The 25,857-nt window shown below is 34.3% G+C and overlaps 1 non-coding gene across 1 annotated transcript; it reads right to left on the reverse strand.

Moving 5' to 3' along the window:
- Window positions 1-23,495: 23,495 nt before the first annotated feature.
- Window positions 23,496-25,314, reverse strand: LOC105798518 (uncharacterized). The gene is made up of 3 exons (XR_008188579.1): window positions 25,267-25,314; window positions 25,124-25,199; window positions 23,496-23,546 (listed from the first exon to the last, which is right to left on the reverse strand). It is a non-coding gene; the product is annotated as an uncharacterized LOC105798518 (transcript).
- Window positions 25,315-25,857: the final 543 nt, after the last annotated feature.

Raw genomic sequence — 25,857 nt, forward strand, 5'->3', positions numbered from 1 at the left:
TAAGTTCTTTTATATGAGCTTACTAAGCATTAGTTGCTTATATAGTTGTTTTCTTTGTTTTGTATATCATTGGAATGCATGAATGATTGGAATCTTTGTCGAAGCACGATCACACTATCCATCGATCCACTTTGGTAGCTTTTGAATATATTGAATTGGTTATAAGTGGAATGTATAGTGTTGTGTGTTATTTTGGTATGACTTGAATGTAATAAGGTTTTAAGTGTTGTTTTGGTGGTTGGTTTGTTTTTGAATGGTGTTAAATTCATTTTGGTTTATATCTTTTCGATGAAGGCTTGTAAATGACGTATATTCATATGAGAGGATAGTAGCTATGCATACTTTCATGTAGCTAGAAAGAAGAAGGTTGTTTGATATGTTTGTGATATGGCTTTTTGGTATGTATAACGTATGCTAAATGATGAAAATTATATTGTTGAATAGGTTCAAAATTGATTGTAATTGTGTTACCTATTTTTGGTACATTGGATAAAACATACAGGAAGATTGATTTGGTATATTATGAGTAAGTTTGGAATGAGTTTTGGTCTAACGAATGCTTGTGGAAATGGTGTGTATTGATGTTGAAGTTTTATCTTGTTGAAGGGGTTTAATTTGGAAGCACACGGCCTAGGACATGAGTTATCACATGGTCGTGTGTCACACACAGTCACCCTACATGGCCGTATGTGCTCTGTTAGTTTTAGTGCAGGTTTCACACGGTTTGAGGGTCGAGTTGAGCCATGGCCGTGTGTCTCAAGTCGGTGAGTTACACGGTACACGGGCTGGGACACGGTCGTGTGTCCCTACTTCAAATGCTAACATGGTCTGAGTTGTGTCGCACGGCCGTGTGACCCCTGTTTTCCAAATTTTCAAGTTTTTCCTAAAATTTATGTTTTGATTCATTTTGATCCCTAATTACTTTCAAACTAATTTTAGGGCCCTGTAAACCTGGATTATGGCCCATGTGAATATTTATTTTGTGTATTGATATATGTTTATATATTAATTCAATTTTTGTTTTGACTCAAGATAAATTGTTCTGTTTGGTTATGTAACACTCCAATCCTTAATCTGATAATAGAGACAGGATATGGGTGTTACACCAGGTGCAGCTTTCCCCTAGGGTGGTTCCACTGGTGCATTAATAGCTGGATGTCCGTGTCTAGGAGGCATTCTATCTACTATTTACATAGATTTAAATAAAACGGGAAAGTGAGAAGTGACAAGTGACCCAACGAAATTTTTTAATAAAACACTTTTACGGAAGGCAATGTGTTCCCATTCCTACCCCATTTACAACTAATTTTCATACAAGGTTATTTTTGTCAAAAAGGTTTAAACGTTTCTATTTTTTAATTTTAAAATCCATGTGTTTATATTTTCAAAAATGATAATTTGTCGAAAACTATGGCTTCACGTGGGTTTTTGTAAACCTGACTCTGATACCACTAAATGTGACGCCCCAAACCCGACCAAGACAATTCGACCGAAATTTCGAATGTCACATTAGCCACCGAGATGAATCTCTATTTAAAACTTTACGAACCACAAAAACCATACACACAACACAAATGCATAATATTTCATATAAGAAATTAGACTTAAGTCCATGCTTTTCTAAATTAATCTTTTCATTCACACAATCAGAAGATATAGGGCATACCTGAACACTTGGCGACCTCCCTTAGTAGCAGAAGTTTGCTAGTTCATTTAACTATCATCAAATTAAACAAGTAATAAAACCATCCAGATAAGAAATCAAGCAAACAGTTATAACATTAAAAAAAACAAAAAGTTTGTAATGTCTGTTTACAACTCGTTGAAGATTTATTTAAAAAGTCTAAGTCTAATTTTAGTACTAAACCCTTGGAACGACCTACATTACCTTCAGTTTGGAGTTTAAAAGCTCAACACACATACTCTAAAAAAATGCCTTGCGATGGATCACCGATTTACCACCTTTCTCGCTAGTCCACAAGCTATTTATCTGCATGGTAAAGTAAGGAGTGTCAGCTTGGTAAAGCTTAGTGAGTACACATGCATACAACACAAGTAAACACACCAGACATGCTAGGATTTAAACATACTTTAAAAATTCACATATAACAGAATTTTCATACACAACATAGTGATATGTTGGCAATTCGTAAATATGAAACATAGTCAAATTATATGCTCATTGGATAAACGGATCTCCAAAACACACCTGATGACTCATAGAGTCGTACGCCATCTCCATGTAAATGTAGCACGTATGCTCGCACTATCCAAACACACCACGCTATCTACGGTAAGTGGAACTATGCTCGACATTCCCTTATATTTCCAGCACTACCTCTGGGACACAATGCCGTAACACATAATAAAAGGGTAAGTACTTAGAATCCTATGGCAGGCTAGTGATATCCAATGGTTTCACGCGTTCACATTGCAAACATATCTATTTAATCACATTTTCTTACACAATATAATTGGCTCGCATTACGATTCAGCTCGTACCTAACATTTCACAATAATATAATTTTGCACTAATCAAAACTCGCAATATTGTAAAACTCATTATCAACTTATGAGTTCGTGCATGCAAAAATGTGCATTACCAATAAAATTCGCATGTTATAAAAGTCCATATTATAATATTTTTTTATATTCATTTGCAATCATTACAAAACCATATACTAATATATATTACATATATATGCATACCTATTTAGTGACCTTTGTCACATCAACTTTAGCATACATTAAAAGTCCTATACACATATATATATTTATTATAATAAATCTCTAGATGCATATATATAGTATATATAATGAACCATAGAGGCATATATCATTATATAATAGGACCATAGATGTATGTATATATTTTAGGGTTTAGGGTTGTATGCATATATGTATTATATATGTATACCTATTTAGAACCCCTGTCACGTTAAATTTCAACAAGCTTTACAAGCCCCACATGGACATATATATATTATATATAAACTTAACTAATACAACAACTCAGAGTTAACAATCTGCACACACACACACACACACACACACACACACACACACACACACACACACACACACACACACACACACACACACACACACACACACACACACACACACACACACACACACACAACAACAACAACAACAACAACAACAACAACTGAATTTATGATTCACACACACTTATCACGTCTACAGGGGGCTTTGCTTTATGCTAAAACACAACATACAAATGCACTCACCCAGTCGATGCCTTTCACACAACAGTTTCAAACGAGCTTATCTTTCGCTTTCGCCTTTCTTGTAGAAGCTCCCAACAAGTTCGACACTTTGAATACACATTAAGAAAATTACAAACACATTATTAATAGCCTTAAACTCAAATAAACAACAGTAAAATCATGACTCTAAGCCATCTTTTCTCATATCAAAAATCAACTTGTTTTGTCAAAATATAAGGTTTCCTTACGCGATTTTTGTTCCTAAACCTTAATTAAGTTTCTAAACATCCTATTTAACATATTCTTACAAATATAAACATTTAACTTTTACCTAATCTCATGAATTTAAAATTTTGGAAAATCAAGCTTGTATAAACACACAAAAGGAGAAAACACGAAATTCATTAAAATTGGACACCCATCTATCAAATTGAGTTTAAATAACTTCTATTTAGTTAAAATGTGTTAAAAATCAATCAAAAATAGTAGGTTTACTCATTATGTTAGATTTCACCATTATTAAATAAAAATTTGATTAAAAAACTTTAAAACCATGGACCTTTAATTTTCTTGCCTAGATCTATGAAAATTCAAATTAAAAATACTTAATAAAAATTTAATACATAAGAAAACTGTAATGGCCCAAACTTAAGGTTATCGGAACAATGGTTTCGGGACCACAAATCCGATGAGGAAAAATTTATTTTTATTATATTTCTATGGCCTACAATTTCACAGAAAGATTTTTTGAAAATTTCGTTCAAAAATTTTGACGTTTGGGCACTCAATTTAGTCAAAAGGACTAAATTGTAAAAAGTGCAAAAGTTGAGTTCTATATGTTAGAGGTGTCTAATTATTATGAAACTTTAAATAGGAGGTCTTTATATGGTAATTAGACCATTGGTTAAGTTGGTGGACAAAAATGGACATGGTTAGGCATGTTTCCAAAGTTTATCATTAAGGGCATTTTAGTCATTTAAGTTATTAAAATGAATTAAAAACAAAATTAAAAGCCAATTTTTGATCATCTTCTTCATTAGGCCAAATTTAGCAAGGGGAGAAGCCATAGTTAGGGTTTTCAAGCTTCCAAGCTCCATAGTAAGTGATCCCAAGCCCCATTTTTAATGCTCTATACGTTTTTGAGATCCCAGTAGCTTAATTTAGCTTATTCTAGCAATAATTTAACCTAGGGTTTATATTTGGAAAAATACCCATAAGTTAAAAGTGTTTATTTTGATGTTTTATTATAAATATTAAGCTAGAAATTATGTTAAACAACTTTTGCTAGCCGATTTTAAGCGAAAGTGAGTAAGTTGACATAATCGGTAAAAATCCCTAATGTACATAAGTGTTCGAGTGAGAATTTGATGTTGTCATAGAAGAGAAAAATGTTCAGCATGTTATATAACATAAGAATATGAGATGAAGTTTAATTTCCAAACTTTGGGGCAAAAGCATAATTATGTAAAAGTTTAGGGGCAGAATCATAATTTTCCCAAAGTTAGAGTCGAGGGCTATTTTGATAAATGTGAGTATTAAATGAGTTAAATTTGCTATTTTAGATTAAGAAGAACGAAACTCGAGGTTAGACAAAGCAAATAATAAAGTTGAAGGCTAAGTTGGTGATTTGGCTATATTTTGTACCGAGGTAAGTTTACGGTAAATAAATACAATATTTCAATAATTATTATTAATATTTTTATTTTCCAGAAATTATGCATTTATTTTATGAATTTATTTAATGTTGAATCAAGTATGAGATGACAGAGAATCGATGTTAAAAAGCCTCGTTGAAACATGAGGAATGTATCGGATACAAATGTCATGACATTTGGGTAAAGAGGTCCCATGTAAGACCATGTCTGGGACATGGCATTGGCACCGAGGTGAGAGGTCCCATGTAAGAACATGTCTGGGACATGGCATTGGCACCAAGATGAGAGGTCCCCCGTAAGACCATGTCTGGGACATGGCATGGGCACCGATATGAGAACATCCCATGTAAGACCATGTCTGGGACATGGCTTTGGCATGTTATTATTAGAAAAGACCCAAGTATCCTTATTATTCCAACGTGGCTCAACGGGCTAGTAAACGAATCATGTTAATGAAAGTTTATTTAAAAGCATAAATGGCAAGCTCAGATGAGTTATAAGAGTTAAGAACTTACTATATTATCAATTGATACTCAATGTTTCAAAAAGAGAAGAATAAGTTACTATCATGAGTTAACTAAGTAAACCAGCAAGAGAACGAGATTAAATAAAGAGTAAACTAGAGATCTTGACATTTGAGTTTAATTATTTGTGTTAAATGTTGTTATTTATTTGCTAGTAAACTTACTAATCTTATGCTTACTTCTTTTTTTTCTCTTATAGTATTGTAAAGCTACTTTCAGGATCTTAAAGACGTCAGAGATCATCCACACTATCAACGACAACAACTCGGTATTTTATGATGAACCATGTTTGGGTTATGGCATGTATAGGGACTTAGTTATTTTGAATGTTTTTATTTATGATTTTTCTAAAGAATGATATGTAAGTATTTGATGATGAATGGTTGTTAAAATGGCTAAGTATGAAGGTGTTTGTTGTTACAAATGTTTAGGTGATAAATCATGCATAGAAATCATGAAAGAGTAAAATTTGTAAAGAAACAAATTTCAAGCAGCAACAGTGACGTGACTTTGAAAAATCACCTAGGATTGTATCAAATTAATTAGTAGGTGAATGATATATAGAATTAAATGAACGAGATATCTTTTTTTCTCTAAAAAAAATGGAGAGAGAAAGAGCAGATGCTCAATAGCACCTATATCGAACACTAATTCCTATCTATTGATAGGAAGATCTTCGTCAAATACCGGACTTTGCCTTTTTTTTTTAGGAATTCCTCATATCCAAGGCAGCTTACCACAAGCCCCACCCCATACGACTAGTCGGGGGGGGCTGTTCGCCTTTTGAATCAAACAAAGTAAGTAGTAGGGGCTTCATAGCTACTTTCATTCTAAAGGAAACCTAAAAACCAACCTTTAGTCAATAGGAGCCCTACTTCCCTCTTTGCGACCTCATCACTTCAATTTAAGCGCAAACCCATTTCTTTCTTAGTCACCGGGCGGAGCGCACCTTTGGTACTTCAGTAGGGCGAGCTGTTTGATAGTGACTTCTTTCGTTTGCTAGGGCGACGAAAGGCTACTTCAATCTAGGAAACAGCCGGAAACTCGAGAGGGTCGACTTTGGAAGCGTTCGCCGGTAACCAAAGCGTCACTCCCTCCTTTTGATTATGTCGTGACGCTGACTGAATCCAATCCATAACCCCGGAAACGAAACAAAGTTCGTTCCCTTTCGTCAAGTAGGCATATGTTTAGTAGGAGCTCGAGCTTCAGATTAAACTGTTGTGTCTTTAGTCTCATTCTACTGACTCCTGCAATACCAGTATTCCCTGGTCATCTACCTCTAGTAGCAATAACGACAAGTTTTACATTCAGATCTTCATTCGACTCAATTCGATTTCAGCAATCTTTCTTGAAATGATCGAGAGATCAAAAAATAAAGTAGGATATGTCCTTTAACCTACAAACACTAAACTGATTCCGGTTACAATGATCGCATTCAGGTCTATTTACATTTTGGATGCTACCTGCATTAGCTATTGAAGGCGTCGGTATTCTCATACTATTATGTTTCAATCGATCCCTACCCAAAAACCGTGATGGAACAGAAAAACAACTACTGAATTCTTTCATTTTCTTCTTTGGGGTAGCAGAAAATGTTCTGGATGAGTTATGTTTATTGAAGTCACGAGCTTTTGTTTCATTTTGTTGGTTGTGGTTGTAAACTTTTTTATTTTCTAATCTTGACTAGACAAAACTACAAACTCGCTAATTTCCATCACACCAACCAACAACTTGATCTCGTCATGTAAGCCATCTTCAAAGGGAATACACATTTCTTCCTTAGTAGATACAATTTCACGATCATATTTACTGAGCTGAACAAACTCACACTGGTACATCGCAACTGATCTATTTCCTTGTTTCAACTTGAGAAATTCCTTTTTCTTCTTATCAATATAACATTTGCAGACGTATTTCTTTCGAAACTCAATTTTGAAGAATTCCCAATTAACCCTTTCTTTAGGTACAACCACAATTAAAGTTGACCACCAGTAAAAAACCTCCTATTTTTAACAATGACACAACATATCTCGAACAATATTCTAGAGGACACGACATTTCAATCAGGACTCTCTCTATGTGCTCTAACCAGTCCAGATTGTCACACCCACTTTACTATGAAACTTTTTGACTCGACACTTTCATACTTTATCAATATAAATTATGCGAGTATTTGGTCGAATAGGCTCTCATATATGTGTTAAAGATATCATTCATCATACTAAAAAAATGTTGTGAGCCTCTTCTCTAGGCTCTTAAAACTCAGGCACATTATGAGCAGCCCTTTGATCAGTGGCTGGAATATTTCTTTGTACCCTGTTGGATTCTGCTCAATTGGAATCAATTGACATATTTTAATCTATAAGAAAACAAGTCAAATTGATTAGGAGTCATCATACTATCACAGGTTATAAAGTGGCATGTATTTCTAAATGCAATATATGCTACGTCCAGTCCTAGAATTGACTAAACCGTACCTCTGATACTAACAAATGAAACACCCTATACCCGATCCAATCACTGGACCTGAGTTACGAGATGCTACAAACAAACTAAAATAACTTGTTCAATTTAAACATCAACTCATCATCATTACACATACATCAAATTATAAAAATTATAAACTTTATAAAAATTATATCCAAGCTTGAGTATGGACTAAATTATAAAAATTTAAAACTATGGACAAATATCGATACCAAGGAAAAGAGTATCAATATTTTATAAAAAGTATCTATCTGAAAATATTTATCGATACTATTTTGGCGTTACTTGAGTTCATGGTATCGATATTATTTTAAAAGTATCGATGAAAATAAAAAATATCAATACTACTTAAATATTACTAAGGCCAAATCCACATTACGTAAAATTGGAAACTATTCATTTGGTTTGGTATTGATACCTTAGTCCATTTCATCAATACTTTTGTAAAAATGGTCAAAAATCATAAGTTGAAGAGTTCAATTAATACATAACCTAAAACTAACTCAAAGAAGCAAATGATAACATTCAACATGTAAAATAAACATAAATAATTACATCCTAAGGGTCTAACCAATATGTCTTCATTAGCACCACAATTCAAGCATAAACTACAACTATCCAAACCAAGACATGACCAACATGTCAACTTTATTCAATCCTCAATTAAGTCTCAAATAACATATGCCATTATAAACCATTTATAACCAACTTTCAAATGCAAATATACTTCAACCAAAGTTCATAAGTTACCAAAGTAAAATGACCATTTTGACAATAAATCTTCAAGAAACACATAAAATGATAAACTACTATTTCAAGATGCCAAAACACAAAATACAAGTTTACATCCCAAATGACACAAGTCATCACCAAGTTATTCAATAACATAAACATACCAAAACCCTATTTACATTCCATTTATAACCTAGCCACAACAAGCAAATAACTACATAAAGTGTTGTCGGATAGTGTGTTCTCCAACGATGTTCCAATCGACAGTAAGAGTCTGACAACCTACAAGAAAGAAAACCAAATAGATTAAGCTCACGTAAAGCTTAGCAAGTTCGTAAAACATAACATCACGTACTTGACCATTTAATTTACAAATGATAAATAACATCAAAATAACATTCCTTTGTCTTGTTTCATCATTCCAACTATAGCAATGACTAAGCCTGAGCAGTTCATATCATCAATACATAAAATGTTAAGAATCACATGCCAAAATAAAATCAACAAAATATAATTCATCATTTCATTTCCATTTCAACAGTTAATTGTTTTTCCCGAAGAAAAATAGTTAGTTGAGTTCGGATATGTAGAAGGGTAATGCTCACACAAGCTAAAAAAGGGACATTAATCGATACACGATGTTGCTCACACAAGCTTCAGAGAATCCGCGACATCTGTAGGATCTCAAGCCATTGTTATGGTATTCATCACCGGTACATAGTACCTGAAACTGTAATCACCAATATAGAGTGCTTGAACTATAACACCGGGATAAAGTACCTAAAACTATAGTCACTGACAACTAGTGCCTGGAATGCAATAATGACATGTCATTTGCATATTAGCTATTCATTATGTTCATTCAGGCTTATCCTATTTTTCTAAGATTCCATTTCATAATTATTCAATAGATCATATAATCAATTATGCTCGTCTAACTGAACACATAATTAATTAAGACATTAAAAAACATAATAAACATAATACAAACTTACCAAAACACAATAGCTATGAACACTTCAACGACGACCACTCGATGAGTTTTCCTTTCTCGCAATTACCAACCGACTGATCTGTTTCTTAATCTAAATATAATTATTTTATTCAATTAACCAAATGGAATATCCTAAAACACTTAAATTCAAATACTTTACACTTAATCAACATTTTACACTTTTGCCCTAAACTTTTATCTTTTATTCAATTTAGTCCCTAAACCCGAAACTTTCAAATCTATCACAATTTAACCAAATCAATGCAGACCAAATTTTATATAGTCTCTATACAACCCATATTTATCAATTTTTACAAGAATTTCATGTAACTTCACAATTTTAACAACTTAGTCCTTAAACATTAAAATCAACCAAAACCACTTTACAAAATAATCTTATTGAACTATCAAACTTATTAATCTATCATCAAACTTCAACAACAACACAAATTCATTACTAGAATAAATCTAAGAAAGTAACAGTTTTATAAATTAGTCCTTGTAAAAAATAGTTGATCTGTTGAGTAATCCTATAAAATAGTTAATAGATCATACCTCCACTTGCTAATCCCCCATAGAGGGATTAGTTCCTCATGGCTTTCATTGACAATACAAAATCAATAAAAAGAGAAAACATGCTAATTAAATAAAAAAGATAAAGTAAGTGAAAGTGCCTAATTATATCGATATTAATTGTGAATCTTTAGAGTTTGAAGGCTTTTGCAATTCTAATGGTCTCCTGCACACTCACAAAGTGCGTTAGCTCACCCTTAGGCCTCATTCGGCCCCTAAGGCAATAAAGTACTCAATTTGCACATTTTATTGAATGTAAATAAAACTATGAAAACTTAACTAAAACATAATGAAAATGCTTGTATTCAAGCTCTTTAAATGTGAAAACTAGTTTTACCTGCTACACCAAATTACAACAGATCAAACTCCCCACAGTTAAGTCATTGCTTGTCCTTAACCAACATAAACAAAAATGACAAATAAGATGATGACCCTTGAGAAAATATGATACATGTATTGACTTCAGAGAATATGACTTACGCATTTTATGCTTACTAACAATTTCAGCATGATGCACAATTGATTTACCACCTTTGATTTCAAACATCTAGGTTTAGTAAGTTACACAATATACAAGTATTAAGGGTCTCACCTATAGGAATCCATAAACAAATCATAGATGTACTTGATTATCCGAGCATAATACAAATAGTCGTTTATGCATATGTTTAGTATGATGTCTATTCATGTATAAGGGTATTTAGGTTACATAGGACTTTTCAGCTTGTAATGTTCTGAGGCTTAGGATAGGTATGAAATTCAAAAATAGTAAGCATCAAAAGGGTTACAAACACGAAAATAGTTTGCCACGTCGTATTAATCCCTATTCTTCCCCCTTAGTGACCTTTACTCGCTCACCGTATTATTTCTCCTTCTCTCACCTTCATTGCCTCTCCATGTATAGGAAATCATAACATGACATAGTAACTATGGCTAGCCTATGAGTTTTTGTGCACTAATGAACGAGTTTATCTATCTTTTGTGACTTTGTGACTATTTTTTTATTTTTTAAGTATTTTTCTTCTCGTATTACTTTTGCTTTTTGGATTTCCCTTTTATTTTTTACTTTCAGGCTAACGTATAATTCACATATCACACTAATTCTTCCTATTTCACTCTATTTTTACAAACTATGTCTTAATGTATCTATTTAACCCTCAAAACATATGGTCAGACGTCTATAATCATGCAGTGCAAGACCAAAGAAAAATGACAAATACAAATTAACGTTTTTAGGCTTGAGGTTTGTAATGAGGTTCATCAAGAAGTGTCAAAAGGCTCAAAAATTGATAAAAAGGTGAATATTAGTAGGTTGGATTTTTGGTTCGGCATGTGTTCCGAACAATGCCTTAGGTCATTCCTAAATAACTCAACATGCACAAAATTAATCAACCAAACAAACTCAAATTCAACCATTTATCGTTTATACTAGCATGCTCATTTCCTTGTATTTTCTATATCATTTGGTATAGTTGATTGCTTAATACCTATTTACAGTGTAACATAGAGAACTTTAGTAGTCTAATGCTAAAAAATTTAAAATCACCTACCATTATGCAAAATATATTCATAAACCCAAGCAACCTATGTACATGCTTTTAACCAATCACTTGTATTTCTATAAGATCAAGCAAACCAAAAGACAAGAAAAAATTAAAGAGAAAATTTTTAAAATGAATTTCCTATGTTAGCCCCCACACTTTGGTTGACACATTGTCATCAATGTGTAGCCCATAAAAAGATAAGGAAAGAAGTTACCCGAGTGATCGTGGTTGCTCTAATTAGTAATGGTGGGTGCTTCCTCCTTAGATCATGTAAAGCTCGAATTGTTTGTCGCCTTCGTGTTGGGTTCCTACATAAAAAATCAAATGCAAAACAAACACTAAATAAATTTACTTCTATCTTACTCCCACAAAGTGGAGTTCAAAATCATTCAAGAATTAATATAAGTCTTTTAAAAGCAAAATAAAAAAAATGTTCAATCCTCCTCCAAATCATAGAGGGGATGAGAATGCCTCAGATCCATAGGGGATTATCCTTTTCCTTTTACTTATGTTCGGTGGAAGCTCCCACCTGTTGAAGGCCCATGGTGAGTTGGGCTTCGTATTACAAACCCTTTTGGTGTAGAAAATTGCACCTAAAATGTCGCTTCGTATTTTTCCTCCGTTCCAAGGTACTCTTGAGCAGCACCTTTCTCCTCAAGATTATCCCCCTTATCCTAATGAGTTAGAGTTAGCTTGAACATCTCTAGGGGATAATTCTGAGTGCGTAACCCATTCATCACTGCAAATTCTTGAAGTACTAGTCATGTTTCTTGCATCAATCTAATCATTCCGTCAAATTTTGCATCTATGTGTTCACAAGCTCCCTTCTTATCCTTTGATTGACCTTTCTATTTGAGTGATGCTGGTAAGTCCATTTTCTTCTTCCTTCTTTGATTCCATTTAGCAATTTACTTTCCCTGAAGCTTAACATACTGGGTATCTAATGTATCTCCAATGATACTCCTTATAGGTTTCATAAATTGCTCATTTTCACTTATTGGCACTTCTGTTTGGTGGTATAGTGCCGTCATGAGATGGGGGAAGAAAAGTCCAATTTTTTTTATCTTTGTACACACTATTTCATTTCTCGAAAGATCTAGCACCCTACGCAAATATGTTTATGCCGTAGAATACCGTATAACAAAACTTCTTGAAATACATTAACGTGAGAGACATTCAGTATGGGTACAATTCTAGCGCCAATGAATTCCATCCACATTTTAGCAATAGGAAACATAATAGCCTGATTAAAATTTGTGGGGAGCTCAGTGTCTGGCCTGTAGTTCCAACTACCCCTGCCATGTCAATATTTTGAAATGTCTCCAGATCTATATTATCAATAAAATCTTTCTCATAGAATGGGAAGTTTTAAAATTCATAGATATCACTAGGGGAGATTGGAACGTCTTCCCCTCGTACTTCAACATCAGTTATTACTGCATTATAGCCTCACTTAATCACCTGATCCTTAACTGATGCGTAAAATTCTTGTACCATAGGTATGTTTGAATTATTCATGGGAGTAACGCAAAACTGCTCCTATTGGTGGTAACGGACCAAAGTCCATATTTCTTTACAGTGAATCATTAAGGGTTCGAACCCTCATTCCTTGATTAGTGGTCTCCCTTGTAACTCAAGAAATATGTTTCCATATTAGTATTACAAAATCGTGATGAGTCTAAAACATTCAATGTTTCTTGGACCATACCTCGCTTGTTCTTTTTAGGAGGCACCCTTACTAATATTTATAAGCAAGATAATCAATATATTCAATATAATAGTAAGATGAGAATACTTAAACCTCAACTCTTGTGGAACTCAGTTGTGCTTTCTCTCAGTATTATGGATGACAACTCCCTCCAATGTAGCATCTTTGAGTATAGAATAAAGGATTAGGATTTATTATTTTTGAGGAGAAAAGTGGTTTTGGGGGTTAGAGGTTTTGATATTAGAATAAAGTTAAATTGTATTAGACTTGTATTTTTATGTTTAAAAAAGTGTTTTTAGGGTTAAAAATTGAGTATAATAATCGTTATTCTGTCGAGTTGCACAACCTGGTCAGGTTGACCGAACAAAAATTTGTAGCGAAGTCATGACATAGGGGTTCCTGTCGCAATACAGGGGTTTCGTGTCGCGACATCCCTAGCAGACTACTCATGTCATGACACCGAGGGTCCATGTCACAACATACCCTGCAGTTTTGAAATTCTGATAAACTATCTTCTGTGTCACGACATCGAGTTGATTTTTGAACTTCTTCGTCACTACCCACAATGTTACGACATAGAATTGTCTGTGTCGCAACACTAACCTTGTTTCTCACATTTCTGATCTTTGACATGTTTTAAACACCTGTTAAAGTAATCTTTTACTTACATATAATATGTTAAAAACTTGGTTAGTAGAATATGCAGTTAGTAGAGTTAGTAATAATCAACAGATGGAAAGATGTTAGGTCTTGCTACCGGACTTGTCTGTTAGCTCAGTCAATATTCACCAGGGTGATCCTTGTGAATTATTTCTATTTCTATTATTCCAACATCCGTCATGCCATTCTATTCGTATGTGATTATCTTTTTCTCTAAATTTACCTTTTTGACCAGCTTTAACAACTGACAACTCTTTCCACAGGTCATAACTATTGACTATTTACAAAGCCACATAATGATGCAACCATTTTAGCCTACGCTTAGCATGCTTGCTTTGTAAGAAATTTGAAAAGTATGGTTCATACTTGTACCTTATTATGTCTCTGCTCATCTCATCACTCCAAAAAATCTTTTTCGTTGTACTTGAGGTGAAGATTCACACAGGTTGTGGTAAAGGGGTTACCAATGGATCTTTCACTAAGTCTATTAGATTCCAACTCTAAAGAATTTTAAATTTATCCATTCGAGTCCCTCCATTTTCCTACAGATAGCTTTCTTGCATGGCTCCTGCGATGACCAAAAATTTTGTGATACTTGCAGCTCAAGGCCTATGCTCATTAGTTTTCCTGCTTGACCAAGTCTTAGTATATGATCATAGGTCTTGTCTATGTATATTTTGTTCAGCATCCAAAAAATTTCTATGCAGCCAAATCTCTGTGGTGCCTGATTTAGGACTAATGTCATGAAAAGGGTAGTTAATTCAAGTTCATCAACTGGGTCTACTAGTATCTCTTTATTTTGCTCTAGGAATTCCTAAATTGAAAAACACTCTTCCACTAGATCAGCCATAATTACCATTGTCTCTATTGGTTGGTCTGTGTTATACTGTTCTTGTGTTCCAGCCTTATTGGCAAAACCTAATATTTTTGGGACAATGAGTTCTATGCAGATTTGATTCTTCAGTTCACTGACCATTTCCTCCACTAGCTCTATATCTTCTCTTTATGAAGTTTTGTTCAATTCGTCTGAATATTCTTCTATTTGCTGAAGTGTATACTAGTCAAAGAGTTCTCCCTCTCTACTCAATTTTGGACTTAGCACCTTTTGTTACATTTTCGATGGCATATCATCATGGTCATTATCTTTTTGGGGAAGAAATGGGGTTTCTTTTTGGAGTTGACTTAATTCAAGCATAGTAATCATTGATTCTCCTAGATCTCCCAATCTTTGTAGACTCCTTCTTCATAAATATCTTCGTCATAATCGAAGTCTTCATCAGGCCACATATAATAAAAGTCATCCATGACTTTGTGTTGACTGATTATTTGGTTGACGATGTCTAAGATTCCTAAAAACAAATGTTAGAAGTCTTATTTGACAAAATAAATTGGGAGTTGTAACTATAACTTAAAAATTTCCTAGTTATCATTTAAAAATGCAAAAATTAAAATCAATCTAACAATGTTGCCTCCCCAACAACGACGCTAACAACTTGACCGCCTCCAGACGTACTAATGTCCAGAGTGTGAATACTGGAAAAAGATATAGAAATGTGAGGCGGTATCTGTGATAACTCTTGAAAAGAATTATGAATCATACTCTAAGACCAAGTTAATTTCCTACACTTAAATAATTTTAGCTTCATTTTAGGTTATTGCATAATAATTTCTTGTAGTAATCGTGCATGCATATTAAAACTTAGGCTAGTGGTTATGTTATGGTATTTTTTAGTTCTGATCGCTTGTGGGAAGGTTCATGTGGTTGAATAGTAGGCTTAGGGAAGAAGGTTAGCAGGAACTGAATGTTTACTGAGGCATTTCAAGAGGTTGCCATGGCAATGCAAAGGAGGAAAATGACAAGCACAATTTGTACCTGAAATATTCAGTAAGTGGTCCCTCCCTCATATGCATGAAGTGTGACGAAAATCCGCCTCAAAATAAGGGAAAAAAACAATCATTGGTTGGCAGCTTTAACCCTAGGGATGTGATATCAAGTATAAAAGAAAAAAAAGCAAGAAAGGGGGAAGAGGGAAGAAACAAGGAATACTAGAGTGTTCAATTCTCTGAGCTTCGACAAAGGCCTCACTGTTACAAGAAGAACACAAGGAGCTACTGAAAGCATTGGTGAAGACAAATAGCAAAGAACTAAGTCTGAACTTTGTGTTTTATACCCAAGTTTCTTCCTCTACATTTTTCTTATAACTTTTCTATTTTAAATTGACTATTGGGGATGTTGATGATTCATAAAAACTTGAATTTGTGTAGCCCAGCCATGAGCTAACTTATTGTGGCTTGGGATTGCTTGGAGTAATGTTTAAACTTTAATCGATGCTTGGAATTATTGCGATTAATGTTACTATTTTATCTGACGGCTATGTTTGTTTAAATGCTTGTTATAGTCTTAAAAAATTCTCAATAAGACATAAGGTGGCTTAATACCGATAGGGTTATGGTACCTAGCTAGAAGTTGAGTAATGTATGTGAGTGTTGAATTAAACACTCGTGAAAACTCTAAACATAGAGTCTTTTTGCATACAATTTAAAGGGTTGCACTGATACTGTGGTCATAAATCCTTAGTCTATAGACATATGGAGCATTTAGGATGAGAGATATTAGGCTTTGCTTTCGACAGAGGTAAGCCATTGACTAACCCAATCGAGCAGTAATAGTTACCATAATAATGCCATGGCATTGTCATATAGTTGTAACAAATCTCATAGTAATCCCAGCCTCCTTCATCAATATTCCTATCTTACCAAGGTTCATAGTTCATGTGTTTTGAGTTGTTGCATGTGCTTGATATGCTAGTATTTTTATTTAATTTCGTTCCCATTATGTTAACCCCAATTTTATGTTAGTACAAACCAATTGCCTTAATCATCTTTCATGTTCAATCGCAATAATTTTAACAAGGTGAACATATCTAATCCTCATGGGAATGATACTCACTCATCACTTTATTACTTGATTCGACATGTATACTTGCACACTCGCACATATCATTTCACAAGCAACAAGTTTTTGGCGTTGTTTCCAGGGATTGGCAATTAGTAACTTTCATTTTTATTATTTTAATTTCATTTTTAGTTTCAATTTTTAATTTGTTTATTTTGTGATCCTCACAAGTTTGTATTAGCTTTATGCATAAAGGCATTCCTATTGAAGAATTCTATTCTTTAGATCTGGAAATTGAAGGAACTTTGCTTAGAAGAAGATCAGAACAATGAGCAATGAATCAATGGGTAACAATTAAGATGGTTAGAATCAAGGAGGTCAGAATGGTAATCTGGCTGTAGCTCGGATTTTTGATGATAGGGATAGACCTATTCGATAGCATGTAGTTCCCATTCTAGATGACCTAAACCTTGGTGTAGTTAGGCCATAGATCCAAGCTCCCATTTTTGAGCTAAAACCTATCATGTTTCAGATGCTTCAATCGATTGGTCAATTAGGTGGTTTGCTAACTGAAGATCCTAAGCTACACTTGAGACTTTTCGTGGAGGTATGCAATATTTTCAAACAACAAGGTATTCCTGAAGATGCCTATCAAGGATGACTTTCCTAATGAGAAATTGTTGGTTGCTACGGTATTACCACGGTACATTGATGTAGTAAGTTTCTTGGTAAGTGGTTTGCTGCCACCTGATCTCAACAGCCAAGGTAAGAGGAAATTCCTTCAGGATGCGCTGTTACTACTAGGATGAACCTTTCTTGTTCAAGCAATGTGCTGATCAGATAATTACAAAATCTATCCTGAATGATGAAATACATAGCGTCTTGCAACACTTCCATTCATCACCTTATAGAGGCCATTTTAGAGGTATGAAAACTACTACCAAGGTGCTCTAGTTAGGATTCTATTGGCCAAGTTTATTTAAGGATACCTAACAGTTTTATAAAAAATGTGATCAATGTCAAATAACATGCAGCATTTCAAGAAGACAACAAATGCCACAGCAAAGCATTCTAGAGGTTTAATTATTTGATGCATGTGGAATTGACTTCATGGGCCCTTTTCCACCATCATTCAACACCCTATATATTCTAGTAGCATTCAATTATGTTTCCAAGTGCATAGATGTTGTAGCCCACCCCACTAATGATGCCAAGTCTGTGATGAAATTTCTATAGAAGAACATTTTCACTAGATTTGGTACACCTAAAGCAATCATCAACAATGAAGGGTTACACGTCAACTGTAAATTGGTTGCTAATGCTTTGAACATGTATGGGGTAAAGCACAAAATTTCCACAGCTTATCACGCACAAACAAATAGACAGGTTGAGGTTTCTAATATGGAGATTAAACAGATCCTGGAAAAGGTAGTGAATCCAAATCAAAAGGACTGGTCTTTGTGAGTGGGCGAAGCCTTGTAGGCTTATCATGCTGACTTTAAAACACCATTAGGAATGTCACCTTTTAATCTTGTGTATGGAAAGCCATGTCACCTTCCCGTTGAGTTAGAGCACAAGGCATTTTGGGCTATTAAAAAGTTGAATATGGATAGGACAACTGCTAGACATCAAAGATAGTTAAAAGTGATTGAATTGGAGGAATTCATAGCTTAGGCTTATGAGAATGCTAGGATCTATAAGGAAAAAAAGCCAAGAGATGGCACAACAATAGGGTTATGCTTAGGAAATTTGAATATGGGCAAAATGTGTTGTTGTTTAACTTACAACTAAAGTTGTTTCTAAGCAAGCTGAAGTCAAGATGGTTAGGTCCTTTTGAGGTAATCAAGACTTATCCTCATGGAGTAGTAGTTGACATCTACGACAAAAAAAATGGAGCAACTTTTAAGGTTAATGGCCAATGTTTAAAGCACTATTTGGGTGCTCAAGTGGACTGAGACAAGCAAGCCATTGATCTTAAAGATAATTAAGTTCAACATCTCTTTTCTTTTTCTCTATCTTTTTATTCTTTTCCTAGTTATTTACTTTAATTTGGTTTTTACATTTCTACTTCAATTATCCAATGTCATTTTTAACATTGGTTATTCATTTTGTAGTGTGCAGACTTTGCAAAAAATTCAAAGGAAAAACAAGGGTACTAGCAATGATAGAGATATTATAAGTTTGTCATGGCAATTCAAAAGTGAACTACAACTTTAAGGGGTAAGTAACTGAACAATGCACCAAGTCCAATGAAAAATAATGTGCATAGATAGTCCTTTAAGGTTACTTCAAAGGCCCAAGAACAATTTTTTTTTTATTTAGGGCTAAGTCACCCTAGGGTTTCCCTTCAAAACTCTTTTTATTTTTCCCCTCAAGTTTTCTAGATACTTACACCGTAATTTTATTGAGTCGTTTACTCCATTACCTCCATTAAGTCTTTAAAACTTTTAATGACTCTTCCACTGACCTGCACTTACTCATTGTTTATTCATTCACCTCATTTACCTTACCTTACCTCTCTCTGTCGATATTCAACTTCATTTCATTCAATCCTTTTTGTTTTACTACATCCATGGCCAGAGTAAAAAAAAATGCTTCCAAAGGTGTTGAGTCTTCTCAAGCAGGCACCACCTAACCTAAAACATTTTTCACTAACGTTGAGGCTTTAAAATATGAAACCAACATAGCAAAAAGACCCGCCTATTTTGATCAAGGATTTGTGTCTAAGGGTGAGCCCTATATAGGTTACAATGAGTCAGTCTCGTCTATTATGGAGAAGCATGGATGGGAAATCTTTTACTTGCACCTAGATGATGTCCTCTGGTTCAGGAATTTTATGCCCATATAAATTCCCCCGATAACCCCTTTATCTATGTAATAGGAAAATTGGTTCCCTTGGATGAAGACAACATCAATGCCCAACTTGTGTTGGTTGTTTTTTAGGATGAGCACACCTCATTCACCGAAAACATCACTGTAGAAGGTCTGAACCAGGTGCTGAAGGATTTATGTGTCAAAGGTATTAGGTGGATTATTTCAAGTCAAGACTGTCACACGATTGAAAGAATCACTTTGAATCCCATTGAAAAAGTCTGGTATCATTATCTAAAGAGCCGGATAATGCCATCTACTCACAATGCTACAGTGTCGAAAGAATGAATCTTGTTGTTACACTCCATAATCATGGGTAGAACATCAATGCTGGAAGAGTGATTTTTCATGAAGTGCACCGATGCGTAGATAAGAATGCGCGAAGCTTGAGTTTCCCTTCTCTCATCATAGGTCTTTGTAGGGTGACTTAAGTGTCCTTGCATGCTAATGAAGATGTTACTCCTAATAAGGGTGGGATGCCTCGATTTATTGTAGCCACAATCCATGGTGTAGAAACACCAAGGCCACATCAGCAAGGTAGTGCACCTACTTCCCTTGCCAAGTAGTTTGCCGAAATAGGAGCCTCCACTTTCCAAATACCTTTTGAGATGCGTGTGTTGTGTTCATTAGAGCAGTTGGAACAACACATGTCCCTGGTTGAAGTTTAGCAATATCAGGCTACTAAATCAATGGCACGGTCCGAGGAATCGTAGACATTATACTAGTCCTATGTGCAGACTCGTGATATTGCACTAAAGAGAGCTTTACAATACAACTTCACTAGACCAATACATGACTTCCCTGCCTTCCCCAAAGAATTGTTACCACTTCCTAAAGCTGGTTGTGCTAAATGAGAGCCGGTTGAAGTTCCATCCGAAAAGGAAAAGTTCGCAACTAGGGAAGAAAAAGCTAAAAAAGGACAAACAAGAAAAGAGGAGTTAGAGAACAGAAAATCCTTGACCATCGAGAGTGAGGAAGCAGCACAAAAGGAAACCACCCCTACTGTTGAAGCATCTGAGAAAGGTAAAGAAGCTATTCAACCTAAACCAGTAGAAGACATGTCCGCTCAAGATTGAGAAATCGACCATCTCATTAATGAGATCACTGAGACAGACAAGGAAGAGGAGGATCCACCTCTTCAATCACTTAAACGAAAGCCAAGATACAATCAAATTGTAAGGAAGTCGACTCAGAGGTAGTAAAGTACCACAACCATCATCAACCAAGCATGTGAATAGGGGAGTAATTTTTATTACATTTTGTTTTTGTTTTTTTTTTGAACAAAGACATTTTGTTATTTTTTATTTTCATGCATTGGGAACACTACATCTCCTAGGTTGGAGGTGCAACATGCATTTTACTGAGTAAATATATTAAATTGCCATAGCATTTTCATTTCATGCATTTTGGGTAAATATGTTGAATTGTTTGTTATATCATTGTCAAGTTGGTTGCATGATAGATAATTTAGTGATGTCTAATAATGAAAATAGTCTATAATTTTGTGTGAACATAGAAAGGAAATGAATAGAATTGACCCCTAAGGTTAGAAGTCTCAATCATATTGATGACACTTAGATTGTATTCATTCAATCTTTATTGATCTTGAAATAATTTTTGGAGTAAAACTCACATTTCTTAAAACGTTATTGAGCTGAAATGAACAAGAGTAGCAAATGAAAAATTAAACTCCCTGAAGCATAAATTGCTAAGTAAGTTGTAATTTAGCCTCCAATGTCTGTAGCATAAAGTAACCCCAGGAGTTTGGCGTTTGCTCCATCTTTACTTTTGGGAAGAAAATAAAAAGTTTCAGATAAGAGTGCTTTAAAACAAATTTTGGGACACTCCGCTATAGAAGACTGGTACGTAGTTTGGAAGTTTGGTGTTTGCTCCATCTTTACTTCTAAGTAGAAAGGTAGTTGGGAAAATGAGTGAAAAATAATTTCAAATCATGACTGTGCTAAGTAGCTTGGGAGTTTGGTGTTTGCTCCATCTTTACTTCCAAGTAGAAAGGCATTTGTGATGAGATGAATTCCTAAAAGTGAAGAGCAATGCTATAAGTGGGAGAAATATTAGCTACTGTTAAAATATTGAAAGTAATAATATGTGGGATACGGCAGGAATTTTTGTTTTAGATTTTTAAGAATTGATTAAATGCAATCTAATGCACACAATGCACACAAGGAGATTCTGATTTTAGGGAAAAGTTCTTGCATTTCTAAATTTAATGAGCTTTGATTGAACAAACTGCACACCACATTAAGTGAAGGGTGCTCTGAGGATTGAAAGTTAGCAATGTTTTATCAACTTGACAATACGATTACAAGCAGTGAAGTATACTAGAACATGCATTAGTTATTAATCTGCATTTCATTGCTTAAGGACGAGCAATAACTTAGGTTTGGGGGTGTGATAACTCTTAAAAAGATTTATAAATCATATTCTGAGACCTAGTTAATTTCCTGCACTTAAGTAATTCTAGCTTCATTTTAGGTTATTCATAATCATTTATTGTAGTAATCGTGCTTGCAAATTAAAAATTGGCCTGGTGGTTATGTTATTGTATTTTTTACTTCTGATTGCTTGTAGGAAGGTTATGTGGTTGACTAGCAGGCTTAGGGAAGAAGGTTAGTAGGAAATAAAGGTTTACCGAGGCATTTCGAGAGGTTGCCATGGCAATGCAAAGGAGGAAAAGACAAACAAAGCTAGTGCTTGAAGTATTCAATAGGTGGTCCCCCCTGACATGCATGAACTGTGACGAAAATCCATCTCACAATTAGGGAAAAAGTAATCATTATTTTTGTGGCTTTAACCCTAAGGGTGTGATATCAAGTATAAAAGAAAAAAACAATAGAGCAAGAAGGGGGTAAGATGGAAGAAAATAGCAATTCTTTGAGCTTCAATAGAGGCCACAGTGCTATAAGAATAACACAATAAGATGCTAAAAGCTTTGGTAAGACAAAATAGCAAATAGCCGAGCCTGAACTTTGTGTTTTATACCCAAGTTCCTTCCTCTGCAATTTTTTTATAATTTTTCTATTTTTAAACTAATTATTTGGGATGTTGATGATTCAAAAAAAACTTGCACTGCAGCAAAACAGACTTTTAGTGGCATTTTTTAAGGCCTTTAAGCGCCGTTAAAACTATTTGCGGTGTTTTTACAAGCGCCGCAAAAGACGCCGCTATAGACGATGCCGCTAAATTTTACAGCGTTTATGTGAAAAAGAACGCCGGTAAAAAACATGACCTTTAGCGGCGCTTTCCCCACAAACGCCGCTAAAGAACATGACCTTTAGCGGCGCTTTCTCCACAAACGCTGCTAAAGAACATGACTTTTAGCGGCGCTTTTACCAAAAACACTGCTAAAGATCGTAAAAAATAAAAATAAAATTACAATTTTATAAAAAGGACACAAATACATTTTAGAAATGTATAATTTAATTTGAAGACGTACTAAAATGGAAATTCATGAACAAGACGTATAAGGAATCGCGATCGAGGTATGTTGATACCAATAGCATGATCAAAGAACTTAATCACGTAAGGAAAACTCATGGTTAGACAGATCTTTTTACATTTTAATACATCATAACCGTAATTGGTACAATTTTATACCCTAATTGTTGCACCAGCTACAGTTTCCAGTTGAAGAACCTTGATTCCATTGACCTCCTGCAGCCAATTTTATAGTTTAGAAATCAGAAATCAACCAGAGACGACATGGTAAGAAAGTGATACATGTTAGAGTATGCCCAAAGATCAATCATGAGATGGTTGTAATACCATACTTGATTTATCATGTTTACTAATATAAGACGTTACCATTATTATTTTAGTTTTTTTTCTATGTGTATAAATAAATTGTTTTATAATAATGTCCTTCGAATAATATGATTATTCTTACAAGGTCCTTAGTCAAGTATTATTGTTGGCTAGGACAACAATAATGCATTAAGACTAACATGTAGTTGATTGATGATAAAGAGTTGTCATTAATATGGAATGTCAAAGTCGATGCATGAATATGTGTGTTAGAGAACAACATATTGGACTGACCCGTTATGAGTATGTTTCTTGGATTATTATGTAATTGTCACAACATTACTCATAGTGATTAATACGTATATGATCCTCAAACTTGAGATCATCATAATCCCAACATCGTGAGTTGTATATTTTGATACAGTCAAATGTACACCATAACTGGTTGTCCTATAAAGGCTGATGTTGGATATACCACGATTTGTGTAGAGGCATATGGTTGATCGATATAGAATAGGTCCCTCCTACATAATGGGAGTAATATCTTAGGCCATTTGATTGAGTGAGACTAGAAATGCATGACCATGCTCAAATAAGCTGATATGAGATGTCATACCTATTTGTATATTATAGTCTACTTAAGATATCAAGGAACATGGAATAAACTATGCAAGTGTGACTATTCCATGACTTGTGTCCAATCCAGAGATAAAGGACTTAAGGATTATTGCATGAAAGGTTAATTATAAAAAGGTTATGTCGAATCATGATTTCTTGTGACTTAGGTAGCAATGATGCATTGCTAGGTGCCACTCATTGTTTGTAACTTGGAATCGTTCTAGCATTACTGCTAACGTTACAAGAACCTACAGGGTCACACCCTATAGTTGAAATAAACGGAATAAAACATAATTGATATTGTATTTGGTTGTCGCTTGAATTAAATTAATTATAGAATTAATTTAATTGGGTAATCAAATATCGAATACATTATATGTACAAGGTTGTCGTACGCATAATGAGAACATTAATTTGATTCGTATATAAATTCAAATAAATATATAGTTTACCGAAATCATTATTATAATTAATGTAATTATAATTTTTGGTTTAAAAACATTGTTATATTTATTTAATTTCTAGAAACCCTAAAAATAGATATAAAATCCCGTTTTTCTTTGCTTGGTGTGTCTAGCAGCCGTCAAAGCAAAGTATTCTCCAAAACAGTTTTGGGGATTCCTTTTGTTCATTGTCAACTGGGTGGATTACGTAGAGGCCGGAGTCACGATAGATTGCGGCTTGGTTTGATAGTAGATCAGATTACTCGTTGCTGAGGTGTCGCTGTCTACTCAGAATAAAGATTCGATAATTTCGAAACCTTTATTTCACCCCGATTCATTCCTCACACATGGATCCATGGTTAGGTTCGCCGGATGTTTTATTTTTCCGCTGCGCCGTAGGGATGTCGTCGTTCCAACAATACAAACCTTCGGGTTTGGAATGATCTCCATCTTGAGTACATCAGCTTCCACAAGCCTCTTGATAGCATTCAGGTTGACCCACCTGTAACATTGACTGTTAGTACTAAGCCAAATAGACAGTTCTAACATGTTAAGGCAATATGACTGACAAATTGTTTGTATTGAAAATTTTAAACTTTTCTTTAGACTTGAAGAGAATCATGTTAACCTCAACCATAAAGTTCAATTATGCCCCCAATCCAAACATTCATCTAAACATTGATCTCATAGGAGTTTAATTCACAATATAACTTTTTTTTAAAAATCTAAACATTCATCTCATTAGAGTTTTTAATTCTTTGATTTGCCTCAAAATCAAACAAACCAATCAAAATGAACGTGCAGTACGTAAAAGCATAAGTTCATAAAGCCATAAACGGCCATATGCTAAAATTTTCCAATCCCAACATTCATAAAAGTGAAATTAAACAAGCATAGATATAACGAAGCTTTGGTTAATTATCCCGTTGACTTTCTTTAATGTTTTAAAATTCACTAAAACTAAAGGCACCATGCAAACTAAAGCATTATCGAGTAACGAGAAACAAATGTAAAACAAGTGGTCTCCAATCAGTGTATATATATATTTAAAAAACACAAAAATTAAGTAGTAATTATAAAGACAATAAATGTAAATCAATACCCACAATTAAAACATAAAATGCCAAACATCAAAGAGACTAAGGACAGTATATATATAC

This window comes from Gossypium raimondii, chromosome 9 (genome assembly GCF_025698545.1).
Source record: "Gossypium raimondii isolate GPD5lz chromosome 9, ASM2569854v1, whole genome shotgun sequence".
NCBI lineage: Eukaryota > Viridiplantae > Streptophyta > Magnoliopsida > Malvales > Malvaceae > Gossypium > Gossypium raimondii.